At 35.6% G+C, this 12,530-nt stretch overlaps 4 non-coding genes across 4 annotated transcripts; all 4 read right to left on the bottom strand.

Moving 5' to 3' along the window:
- Nucleotides 1-2,407: 2,407 nt before the first annotated feature.
- Nucleotides 2,408-2,500, bottom strand: TRNAI-UAU (transfer RNA isoleucine (anticodon UAU)). Its single transcript is given in 2 exon segments — nt 2,408-2,443; nt 2,463-2,500. It is a non-coding gene; the product is annotated as a tRNA-Ile (tRNA).
- A 4,399-nt stretch (nt 2,501-6,899) lies between these two features.
- TRNAI-UAU (transfer RNA isoleucine (anticodon UAU)) lies at nt 6,900-6,992 on the bottom strand. The gene is given in 2 exon segments: nt 6,900-6,935; nt 6,955-6,992. It is a non-coding gene; the product is annotated as a tRNA-Ile (tRNA).
- Nucleotides 6,993-9,592: 2,600 nt separating this feature from the next.
- On the bottom strand, nt 9,593-9,685 carry TRNAI-UAU (transfer RNA isoleucine (anticodon UAU)). Its single transcript is given in 2 exon segments — nt 9,593-9,628; nt 9,648-9,685. It is a non-coding gene; the product is annotated as a tRNA-Ile (tRNA).
- A 2,570-nt stretch (nt 9,686-12,255) lies between these two features.
- Nucleotides 12,256-12,348, bottom strand: TRNAI-UAU (transfer RNA isoleucine (anticodon UAU)). Its single transcript is given in 2 exon segments — nt 12,256-12,291; nt 12,311-12,348. It is a non-coding gene; the product is annotated as a tRNA-Ile (tRNA).
- Between the last annotated feature and the right edge of the window lie 182 nt (nt 12,349-12,530).

Consider the following 12,530-nt stretch of genomic DNA (forward strand, 5'->3'; position numbering starts at 1 on the left):
GTCATATTTTAGCTTCTGTGGTCATTTTTTACAAGCTAAACACTGCAAGACTGTTTTACAGTTGAAGCAAGGATAAAATATCAACTCTAGTGATGAGGCACTTGCTGTAATGACTTCCAACTCAGACGGGACTTAAACCCACAACCACTGGCTTAGGAGAACAGTGCCTTATCCATTATGGCAGTGGTGCTTACTGATGTCCTTATTTAAGACTGATAGGTTTTTAATAGTCAATTATTTATTTTTGAAAAAAAGTGAAGCTGTTTACTGTGTTCTTTGCATTACCAAGTCCAGCAAGAAATGTGCTGGTACTAACCAGAGCTGTCAGTATGGATTATCATGCTATATTGCAGAAAATCAATTTAATGCAACTGCTTTACCAACAGTATGTTAATCTTTTCCATTGCTGTTTTGTTGGCTGACTGAAGGAAGATATGCAGTGCATTTGAACCAAAGCAGATGTGTGCTGACAACTTAAATGCACAATCATGTTTGTGTTTTTTCTTTCTTTCTTCCATCCTTTGTAATATCATATTAAATATTAAGGTAGCAGTTTATAATCAATGACTAATGACATAAGAAAAGGAAAAAAAAACAGTATACAAAAATGCTCCATGTGAGGCTTGAACTCACAACCTCGGCATTGCTCAACAGATTCTGTCTTATAAGTACCGTGCGCTGACTAATTGCGCCACTGGAGCGCTTTTCAGCATTAATTGGTTATGCTAGATGTGGATTTTATTCAATACAATCAGTACAGTCATAAGAATTGAAAAAGAAAATCATTTTTGGTGATGAATGATGAGCAACAAAGGAACATGCATGCCAGATGGCACTTGAATAAGCTGTCCACGGTGATAGAAAAGGTTTAAAAAACAACAACAACAATGTTATCATAATTAATGTCATATTTTAGCTTCTGTGGTCATTTTTTACAAGCTAAACGCTGCAAGACTGTTTTACAGTTGAAGCAAGGATAAAATATCAACTCTAGTGATGAGACACTTGCTGTAATGACTTCCAACTCAGACGGGACTTAAACCAACAACCACTGGCTTAGGAGAACAGTGCCTTACCCATTATGCCAGTGGTGCTTACTGATGTTCTTATTTAGGACAGTTAGGTTTTTAATAGTCAATTATTTATTTTTGAAAAAAATTGAAGCTGTTAACTGTGTTCTTTGCATTACCAAGTCCAGCAAGAAATGTGCTGGTACTATCCAGAGCTGTCAGTATGGATTATCATGCTATATTGCAGAAAATCAATTTGATGCAACTGCTTTACCAACAGTATGTTAATCTTTTCCATTGCTGTTTTGTTGGCTGACTGAAGGAAGATATGCAGTGCATTTGAACCAAAGCAGATGTGTGCTGACAACTTAAATGCACAATCATGTTTGTGATTTTTCTTTCTTTCTTCCATCCTTTGTAATATCATATTAAATATTAAGGTAGCAGTTTATAATCAATGACTAATGACATAAGAAAAGGAAAAAAAACAGTAAACAAAGATGTTCCAGGTGATGCTTGAACTCAAAACCTCGGCAATGCTCAACAGATACTGTCTTATAAGTACCGCGCGCAGACCAATTGCGCCACTGGAGCACTTTGTAGTTTTAATTTGTCATGCTAGATGTGGATTTTATTCAATACAATCAGTACAGTCATAAGAATTGAAAAAGAAAATCATTTTTGGTGATGAATGATGAGCAACAAAGGAACATGCATGCCAGATGGCACTTGAATAATCTGCCCACGATGATAGAAAAGGTTTAAAAAAAAACAACAACAATGTTATTTTTGTCATATTTTAGCTTCTGTGGTCATTTTTTACAAGCTAAACACTGCAAGACTGTTTTACAGTTGAAGCAAGGATAAAATATCAACTCTAGTGATGAGGCACTTGCTGTAATGACTTCCAACTCAGACGGGACTTAAACCCACAACCACTGGCTTAGGAGAACAGTGCCTTATCCATTATGCCAGTTGTGCTTACTGATGTCCTTATTTAAGACTGATAGGTTTTTAATAGTCAATTATTTATTTTTGAAAAAAAGTGAAGCTGTTTACTGTGTTCTTTGCATTACCAAGTCCAGCAAGAAATGTGCTGGTACTAACCAGAGCTGTCAGTATGGATTATCATGCTATATTGCAGAAAATCAATTTGATGCAACTGCTTTACCAACAGTATGTTAATCTTTTCCATTGCTGTTTTGTTGGCTGACTGAAGGAAGATATGCAGTGCATTTGAACCAAAGCAGATGTGTGCTGACAACTTAAATGCACAATCATGTTTGTGTTTTTTCTTTCTTTCTTCCATCCTTTGTAATATCATATTAAATATTAAGGTAGCAGTTTATAATCAATGACTAATGACATAAGAAAAGGAAAAAAACAATGTACAAAGATGCTCCAGGTGAGGCTTGAACTCACAACCTCAGCATTGCTCAACAGATACTGTCTTATAAGTACCGCGCGCTGACCAATTGCGCCACTGGAGCACTTTGCAGCATTTATTGGTTATGCTAGATGTTGATTTTATTCAATACAATCAGTACAGTCATAAGAATTGAAAAAGAAAATCATTTTTGGTGATGAATGATGAGCAACAAAGGAACATGCATGCTAGATGGCACTTGAATAAGCTGTCCACGGTGATAGAAAAGGTTTAAAAAACAACAACAACAATGTTATCATAATTAATGTCATATTTTAGCTTCTGTGGTCATTTTTTACAAGCTAAACACTGCAAGACTATTTTACAGTTGAAGCAAGGATAAAATATCAACTCTAGTGATGAGACACTTGCTGTAAATAACTTCCAACTCAGACGGGACTTAAACCCACAATCACTGGCTTAGGAGAACAGTGCCTTACCCATTATGCCAGTGGTGCTTACTGATGTCTTTATTTAAGACTGATAGGTTTTTAATAGTCAATTATTTATGTTTGAAAAACATTGAAGCTGTTTACTGTGTTCTTTGCATTACCAAGTCCTGAAAGAAATGTGCTGGTACTATCCAGAGCTCTCAGTATGGATTATCATGCTATATTGCAGAAAATCAATTTGATGCAACTGCTTTACCAACAGTATGTTAATCTTTTCCATTGCTGTTTTGTTGGCTGACTGAAGGAAGATATGCAGTGCATTTGAACCAAAGCAGATGTGTGCTGACAAATTAAATGCACAATCATGTTTGTGTTTTTTCTTTCTTTCTTCCATCCTTTGTAATATCATATTAAATATTAAGGTAGCAGTTTATAATCAATGACTAATGACAAGGGAAAAAAACAGTATACAAAGATGTTCCAGGTGAGGCTTGAACTCAAAACCTCGGCATTGCTCAACAGATACTGTCTTATAAGTACCGCGCGCAGACCAATTGCGCCACTGGAGCACTTTGTAGTTTTAATTTGTTATGCTAGATGTGGATTTTATTCAATACAATCAGTACAGTCATAAGAATTGAAAAAGAAAATCATTTTTGGTGATGAATGATGAGCAACAAAGGAACATGCATGCCAGATGGCACTTGAATAATCTGCCCACGATGATAGAAAAGGTTTAAAAAAAAACAACAACAATGTTATTTTTGTCATATTTTAGCTTCTGTGGTCATTTTTTACAAGCTAAACACTGCAAGACTGTTTTACAGTTGAAGCAAGGATAAAATATCAACTCTAGTGATGAGGCACTTGCTGTAATGACTTCCAACTCAGACGGGACTTAAACCCACAACCACTGGCTTAGGAGAACAGTGCCTTATCCATTATGGCAGTGGTGCTTACTGATGTCCTTATTTAAGACTGATAGGTTTTTAATAGTCAATTATTTATTTTTGAAAAAAAGTGAAGCTGTTTACTGTGTTCTTTGCATTACCAAGTCCAGCAAGAAATGTGCTGGTACTAACCAGAGCTGTCAGTATGGATTATCATGCTATATTGCAGAAAATCAATTTAATGCAACTGCTTTACCAACAGTATGTTAATCTTTTCCATTGCTGTTTTGTTGGCTGACTGAAGGAAGATATGCAGTGCATTTGAACCAAAGCAGATGTGTGCTGACAACTTAAATGCACAATCATGTTTGTGTTTTTTCTTTCTTTCTTCCATCCTTTGTAATATCATATTAAATATTAAGGTAGCAGTTTATAATCAATGACTAATGACATAAGAAAAGGAAAAAAAAACAGTATACAAAAATGCTCCATGTGAGGCTTGAACTCACAACCTCGGCATTGCTCAACAGATTCTGTCTTATAAGTACCGTGCGCTGACTAATTGCGCCACTGGAGCGCTTTTCAGCATTAATTGGTTATGCTAGATGTGGATTTTATTCAATACAATCAGTACAGTCATAAGAATTGAAAAAGAAAATCATTTTTGGTGATGAATGATGAGCAACAAAGGAACATGCATGCCAGATGGCACTTGAATAAGCTGTCCACGGTGATAGAAAAGGTTTAAAAAACAACAACAACAATGTTATCATAATTAATGTCATATTTTAGCTTCTGTGGTCATTTTTTACAAGCTAAACACTGCAAGACTGTTTTACAGTTGAAGCAAGGATAAAATATCAACTCTAGTGATGAGACACTTGCTGTAATGACTTCCAACTCAGACGGGACTTAAACCAACAACCACTGGCTTAGGAGAACAGTGCCTTACCCATTATGCCAGTGGTGCTTACTGATGTCTTTATTTAAGACTGATAGGTTTTTAATAGTCAATTATTTATGTTTGAAAAAAATTGAAGCTGTTTACTTTGTTCTTTGCATTACCAAGTCCTGCAAGAAATGTGCTGGTACTATCCAGAGCTGTCAGTATGGATTATCATGCTATATTGCAGAAAATCAATTTGATGCAACTGCTTTACCAACAGTATGTTAATCTTTTCCATTGCTGTTTTGTTGGCTGACTGAAGGAAGATATGCAGTGCATTTGAACCAAAGCAGATGTGTGCTGACAAATTAAATGCACAATCATGTTTGTGTTTTTTCTTTCTTTCTTCCATCCTTTGTAATATCATATTAAATATTAAGGTAGCAGTTTATAATCAATGACTAATGACAAGGGAAAAAAACAGTATACAAAGATGTTCCAGGTGAGGCTTGAACTCAAAACCTCGGCATTGCTCAACAGATACTGTCTTATAAGTACCGCGCGCAGACCAATTGCGCCACTGGAGCACTTTGTAGTTTTAATTTGTTATGCTAGATGTGGATTTTATTCAATACAATCAGTACAGTCATAAGAATTGAAAAAGAAAATCATTTTTGGTGATGAATGATGAGCAACAAAGGAACATGCATGCCAGATGGCACTTGAATAATCTGCCCACGATGATAGAAAAGGTTTAAAAAAAAACAACAACAATGTTATTTTTGTCATATTTTAGCTTCTGTGGTCATTTTTTACAAGCTAAACACTGCAAGACTGTTTTACAGTTGAAGCAAGGATAAAATATCAACTCTAGTGATGAGGCACTTGCTGTAATGACTTCCAACTCAGACGGGACTTAAACCCACAACCACTGGCTTAGGAGAACAGTGCCTTATCCATTATGGCAGTGGTGCTTACTGATGTCCTTATTTAAGACTGATAGGTTTTTAATAGTCAATTATTTATTTTTGAAAAAAAGTGAAGCTGTTTACTGTGTTCTTTGCATTACCAAGTCCAGCAAGAAATGTGCTGGTACTAACCAGAGCTGTCAGTATGGATTATCATGCTATATTGCAGAAAATCAATTTAATGCAACTGCTTTACCAACAGTATGTTAATCTTTTCCATTGCTGTTTTGTTGGCTGACTGAAGGAAGATATGCAGTGCATTTGAACCAAAGCAGATGTGTGCTGACAACTTAAATGCACAATCATGTTTGTGTTTTTTCTTTCTTTCTTCCATCCTTTGTAATATCATATTAAATATTAAGGTAGCAGTTTATAATCAATGACTAATGACATAAGAAAAGGAAAAAAAAACAGTATACAAAAATGCTCCATGTGAGGCTTGAACTCACAACCTCGGCATTGCTCAACAGATTCTGTCTTATAAGTACCGTGCGCTGACTAATTGCGCCACTGGAGCGCTTTTCAGCATTAATTGGTTATGCTAGATGTGGATTTTATTCAATACAATCAGTACAGTCATAAGAATTGAAAAAGAAAATCATTTTTGGTGATGAATGATGAGCAACAAAGGAACATGCATGCCAGATGGCACTTGAATAAGCTGTCCACGGTGATAGAAAAGGTTTAAAAAACAACAACAACAATGTTATCATAATTAATGTCATATTTTAGCTTCTGTGGTCATTTTTTACAAGCTAAACGCTGCAAGACTGTTTTACAGTTGAAGCAAGGATAAAATATCAACTCTAGTGATGAGACACTTGCTGTAATGACTTCCAACTCAGACGGGACTTAAACCAACAACCACTGGCTTAGGAGAACAGTGCCTTACCCATTATGCCAGTGGTGCTTACTGATGTTCTTATTTAGGACAGTTAGGTTTTTAATAGTCAATTATTTATTTTTGAAAAAAATTGAAGCTGTTAACTGTGTTCTTTGCATTACCAAGTCCAGCAAGAAATGTGCTGGTACTATCCAGAGCTGTCAGTATGGATTATCATGCTATATTGCAGAAAATCAATTTGATGCAACTGCTTTACCAACAGTATGTTAATCTTTTCCATTGCTGTTTTGTTGGCTGACTGAAGGAAGATATGCAGTGCATTTGAACCAAAGCAGATGTGTGCTGACAACTTAAATGCACAATCATGTTTGTGATTTTTCTTTCTTTCTTCCATCCTTTGTAATATCATATTAAATATTAAGGTAGCAGTTTATAATCAATGACTAATGACATAAGAAAAGGAAAAAAAACAGTGTACAAAGATGCTCCAGGTGAGGCTTGAACTCACAACCTCAGCATTGCTCAACAGATACTGTCTTATAAGTACCGCGCGCTGACCAATTGCGCCACTGGAGCACTTTGCAGCATTTATTGGTTATGCTAGATGTGGATTTTATTCAATACAATCAGTACAGTCATAAGAATTGAAAAAGAAAATCATTTTTGGTGATGAATGATGAGCAACAAAGGAACATGCATGCTAGATGGCACTTGAATAAGCTGTCCACGGTGATAGAAAAGGTTTAAAAACAACAACAACAATGTTATCATAATTAATGTCATATTTTAGCTTCTGTGGTCATTTTTTACAAGCTAAACACTGCAAGACTGTTTTACAGTTGAAGCAAGGATAAAATATCAACTCTAGTGATGAGACACTTGCTGTAAATAACTTCCAACTCAGACGGGACTTAAACCCACAATCACTGGCTTAGGAGAACAGTGCCTTACCCATTATGCCAGTGGTGCTTACTGATGTCTTTATTTAAGACTGATAGGTTTTTAATAGTCAATTATTTATGTTTGAAAAAAATTGAAGCTGTTTACTGTGTTCTTTGCATTACCAAGTCCTGCAAGAAATGTGCTGGTACTATCCAGAGCTGTCAGTATGGATTATCATGCTATATTGCAGAAAATCAATTTGATGCAACTGCTTTAGCAACAGTATGTTAATCTTTTCCATTGCTGTTTTGTTGGCTGACTGAAGGAAGATATGCAGTGCATTTGAACCAAAGCAGATGTGTGCTGACAACTTAAATGCACAATCATGTTTGTGTTTTTTCTTTCTTTCTTCCATCCTTTGTAATATCATATTAAATATTAAGGTAGCAGTTTATAATCAATGACTAATGACAAGGAAAAAAAACAGTATACAAAGATGTTCCAGGTGAGGCTTGAACTCAAAACCTCGGCATTGCTCAACAGATACTGTTTTATAATTACCGCGCGCAGACCAATTGCGCCACTGGAGCACTTTGTAGTTTTAATTTGTTATGCTAGATGTGGATTTTATTCAATACAATCAGTACAGTCATAAGAATTGAAAAAGAAAATCATTTTTGGTGATGAATGATGAGCAACAAAGGAACATGCATGCCAGATGGCACTTGAATAATCTGCCCACGATGATAGAAAAGGTTTAAAAAAAAACAACAACAATGTTATTTTTGTCATATTTTAGCTTCTGTGGTCATTTTTTACAAGCTAAACACTGCAAGACTGTTTTACAGTTGAAGCAAGGATAAAATATCAACTCTAGTGATGAGGCACTTGCTGTAATGACTTCCAACTCAGACGGGACTTAAACCCACAACCACTGGCTTAGGAGAACAGTGCCTTATCCATTATGCCAGTTGTGCTTACTGATGTCCTTATTTAAGACTGATAGGTTTTTAATAGTCAATTATTTATTTTTGAAAAAAAGTGAAGCTGTTTACTGTGTTCTTTGCATTACCAAGTCCAGCAAGAAATGTGCTGGTACTAACCAGAGCTGTCAGTATGGATTATCATGCTATATTGCAGAAAATCAATTTGATGCAACTGCTTTACCAACAGTATGTTAATCTTTTCCATTGTTGTTTTGTTGGCTGACTGAAGGAAGATATGCAGTGCATTTGAACCAAAGCAGATGTGTGCTGACAACTTAAATGCACAATCATGTTTGTGTTTTTTCTTTCTTTCTTCCATCCTTTGTAATATCATATTAAATATTAAGGTAGCAGTTTATAATCAATGACTAATGACATAAGAAAAGGAAAAAAAAACAGTATACAAAAATGCTCCATGTGAGGCTTGAACTCACAACCTCGGCATTGCTCAACAGATACTGTCTTATAAGTACCGTACGCTGACTAATTGTGCCACTGGAGCGCTTTTCAGCATTAATTGGTTATGCTAGATGTGGATTTTATTCAATACAATCAGTATAGTCATAAGAATTGAAAAAGAAAATCATTTTTGGTGATGAATGATGAGCAACAAAGGAACATGCATGCCAGATGGCACTTGAATAAGCTGTCCACGGTGATAGAAAAGGTTTAAAAAACAACAACAACAACAATGTTATCATAACTAATGTCATATTTTAGCTTCTGTGGTAATTTTTTACAAGCTAAACGCTGCAAGACTGTTTTACAGTTGAAGCAAGGATAAAATATCAACTCTAGTGATGAGACACTTGCTGTAATGACTTCCAACTCAGACGGGACTTAAACCAACAACCACTGGCTTAGGAGAACAGTGCCTTACCCATTATGCCAGTGGTGCTTACTGATGTTCTTATTTAGGACAGTTAGGTTTTTAATAGTCAATTATTTATTTTTGAAAAAAATTGAAGCTGTTAACTGTGTTCTTTGCATTACCAAGTCCAGCAAGAAATGTGCTGGTACTATCCAGAGCTGTCAGTATGGATTATCATGCTATATTGCAGAAAATCAATTTGATGCAACTGCTTTACCAACAGTATGTTAATCTTTTCCATTGCTGTTTTGTTGGCTGACTGAAGGAAGATATGCAGTGCATTTGAACCAAAGCAGATGTGTGCTGACAACTTAAATGCACAATCATGTTTGTGATTTTTCTTTCTTTCTTCCATCCTTTGTAATATCATATTAAATATTAAGGTAGCAGTTTATAATCAATGACTAATGTCAAGGGAAAAAAACTGTATACAAAGATGCTCCAGGTGAGGCTTGAACTCACAACCTCAGCATTGCTCAACAGATACTGTCTTATAAGTACCGCGTGCTGACCAATTGCACCACTGGAGCACTTTGCAGCATTCATTGGTTATGCTAGATGTGGATTTTATTCAATACAATCAGTACAGTCATAAGAATTGAAAAAGAAAATCATTTTTTGTGATGAATTATGAGCAACAAATGAACATGCATGTCAGATGGTACTTGAATAAGCTGTCCACGATGATAGAAAAGGTTTAAAAAAAACAACAACAATGTTATCATAATAAATGTCATATTTTAGCTTCTGTGGTCATTTTTTACAAGCTAAACACTGCAAGACTGTTTTACAGTTGAAGCAAGGCTAAAATATCAACTCTAGTGATGAGACACTTGCTGTAATGACTTCCACCCCATATGGGACTTGGACCCCCTGGCTTAGGAGGGCAGTGACTTATCCATTATGCCAGTGGTGCTTACTGATGTCCTTATTGAAGACTGATAGGTTTTTAATAGTCAATTATTTATTTTTGAAAAGAAGTGAAGCTGTTTACTGTGTTCTTTGCATTACCAAGTCCAGCAAGAAATGTGCTGGTACTAACCAGAGCTGTCAGTATGGATTATCATGCTATATTGCAGAAAATCAATTTGATGCAACTGCTTTACCAACAGTATGTTAATCTTTTCCATTGCTGTTTTGTTGGTTGACTAAGCAGTGCATTTGAACCAAAGCAGATGTGTGCTGACAACTTAAATGCACAATCATGTTTGTGTTTTTTCTTTCTTTCTTCTATCCTTTGTAATATCATATTAAATATTAAGGTAGCAGTTTATAATCAATGACTAATGACATAAGAAAAGGAAAAAAAACAATATACAAAGATGCTGCAGGTGAGGCTTGAACTCACAACCTCAGCATTGCTCAACAGATACTGGCTTATAAGTACTGCGCGCTGACCAATTGCGCCACTGGAGCACTTTGCAGCATTAATTGGTTATGCTAGATGTGGATTTTATTCAATACAATCAGAACAGTCATAAGAATTGAAAAAGAAAATCATTTTTGGTGATGAATGATGAGCAACAAAGGAACATGCATGCCAGATGGCACTTGAATAAGCTGTCCACGGTGATAGAAAAGGTTTAAAAAACAACAACATCAATGTTATCATAATTAATGTCATATTTTAGCTTCTGTGGTCATTTTTTACAAGCTAAACACTGCAAGACTGTTTTACAGTTGAAGCAAGACTAAAATATCAACTCTAGTGATGAGACACTTGCTGTAATGACTTCCACCCCATATGGGACTTGGACCCCCTGGCTTAGGAGGGCAGTGACTTATCCATTATGCCAGTGGTGCTTACTGATGTCCTTATTGAAGACTGATAGGTTTTTAATAGTCAATTATTTATTTTTGAAAAAAAGTGAAGCTGTTTACTGTGTTCTTTGCATTACCAAGTCCAGCAAGAAATGTGCTGGTACTATCCAGAGCTGTCAGTATGGATTATTATGCTATATTGCAGAAAATCAATTTGATGCAACTGCTTTACCAACAGTATGTTAATCTTTTCCATTGCTGTTTTGTTGGTTGACTAAGCAGTGCATTTGAACCAAAGCAGATGTGTGCTGACAACTTAAATGCACAATCATGTTTGTGTTTTTTCTTTCTTTCTTCTATCCTTTGTAATATCATATTAAATATCAAGGTAGCAGTTTATAATCAATGACTAATGACAAGGAAAAAAAACAGTATACAAAGATGCTCCAGGTGAGGCTTGAACTCAAAACCTCGGCATTGCTCAACAGATACTGTCTTATAAGAACCACGCGCAGACCAATTGCGCCACTGGAGCACTTTGTAGCATTAATTTGTTATGCTAGATGTGGATTTTATTCAATACAATCAGTACAGTCATAAGAATTGAAAAAGAAAATCATTTTTGGTGATGAATGATGATCAACAAAGGAACATGCATGCCAGATGGCACTTGAATAAGCTGCCCACGGTGATAGAAAAGGTTTAAAAAAAAACTACAACAATGTTATTTTTGTCATATTTTAGCTTCTGTGGTCATTTTTTACAAGCTAAACACTGCAATACTGTTTTACAGTTGAAGCAAGGATAAAATATCAACTCTAGTGATGAGGCACTTGCTGTAATGACTTTCAACTCAGACGGGACTTAAACCCACAACCACTGGCTTAGGAGAACAGTGCCTTATCCATTATGCCAGTGGTGCTTACTGATGTCCTTATTTAAGACTGATAGGTTTTTAATAGTCAATTATTTATTTTTGAAAAAAAGTGAAGCTGTTTACTGTGTTCTTTGCATTACCAAGTACAGCAAGAAATGTCTTGGTACTAACCAGAGCTGTCAGTATGGATTATCATGCTATGTTGCAGAAAATCAATTTGATGCAACTGCTTTACCAACAGTATGTTAATCTTTTCCATTGCTGTTTTGTTGGCTGACTGAAGGAAGATATGCAGTGCATTTGAACCAAAGCAGATGTGTGCTGACAACTTAAATGCACAATCATGTTTGTGTTTTTTCTTTCTTTCTTCCATCCTTTGTAATATCATATTATTTATTAAGGTAGCAGTTTATAATCAATGACTAATGACATAAGAAAAGGAAAAAAATCAGTATACAAAGATGCTCCAGGTGAGGCTTGAACTCACAACCTCAGCATTGCTCAACAGATACTGTCTTATAAGTACCACGCGCTGACCAATTGCGCCACTGGAGCACTTTGCAGCATTAATTGGTTATGCTAGATGTGGATTTTATTCAATACAATCAGTACAGTCATAAGAATTGAAAAAGAAAATAATTTTTGGTGATGAATGATGAGCAACAAAGGAACATGCATGCCAGATGGCACTTGAATAAGCTGTCCACGGTGATAGAAAAGGTTTAAAAAACAACAAC

The sequence above is a fragment of the Pseudophryne corroboree genome, unplaced genomic scaffold, assembly GCF_028390025.1.
Source record: "Pseudophryne corroboree isolate aPseCor3 unplaced genomic scaffold, aPseCor3.hap2 scaffold_1303, whole genome shotgun sequence".
NCBI classification, from domain to species: Eukaryota; Metazoa; Chordata; class Amphibia; order Anura; family Myobatrachidae; genus Pseudophryne; species Pseudophryne corroboree.